The following is a 662-nucleotide window of genomic DNA, read 5'->3' as shown; positions in this document are numbered from 1 at the left end:
AACTGGAGTCCAGCCTGGTCTACATTGTGAGTTCCAGGACAGCCAGCGATACATAATAGACAGACCCTGCCTCAAACAAAACAAACAAAAGAAGAAACATAACTTAAAATTTCCTAATCACATCTGATCAAATTAGAAGCACCTGGCAGAACAGTATTATTTTATTCTTAGTGTAGTGGTCTGATAAAGATGACATAGGGAAGACGTCAGCCACAAAGTAGAACGGCGATAGGAAGAAGCGAGGGGATCACCACTCTACTATGGAAAGGATTTTATCCTAGCTAAATTCATTTTTGCTGCCGCCATCATGGTCATCTGAAAAACTGCTGTCATGTTTTTGTTGGTTTGTTTTTGTTTCAGACAGGCTCTTGCTCTGTCACATAGACTAGTCACAAACTTGAAATCCTGACACCATAGCTTCTCCAGTGCTGAGACTTTTTCAACACATGAAAAGTCTAATTAAGAATGATGAAGCCAGTCAGGGGTAACACACACCTTTAATTCTAGCACTTGGAATGCAGAGACAAGCAGATTTCTGTGAGTTCAAGGCCAGCCTGGTCTACAGAGTGAGTTCCAGGACAGAAAGGGCTACGCAGAGAAACTCTGTCCTGAAAAACAGAAAGAAAAGAAAGAAAGAAAGAAAGAAAGAAAGAAAGAAAGAA

Source organism: Microtus ochrogaster, chromosome 16 (genome assembly GCF_000317375.1).
Source record: "Microtus ochrogaster isolate Prairie Vole_2 chromosome 16, MicOch1.0, whole genome shotgun sequence".
In the NCBI taxonomy this organism is placed as follows: Eukaryota; Metazoa; Chordata; class Mammalia; order Rodentia; family Cricetidae; genus Microtus; species Microtus ochrogaster.
This window is presented reverse-complemented; position numbering follows the sequence as displayed.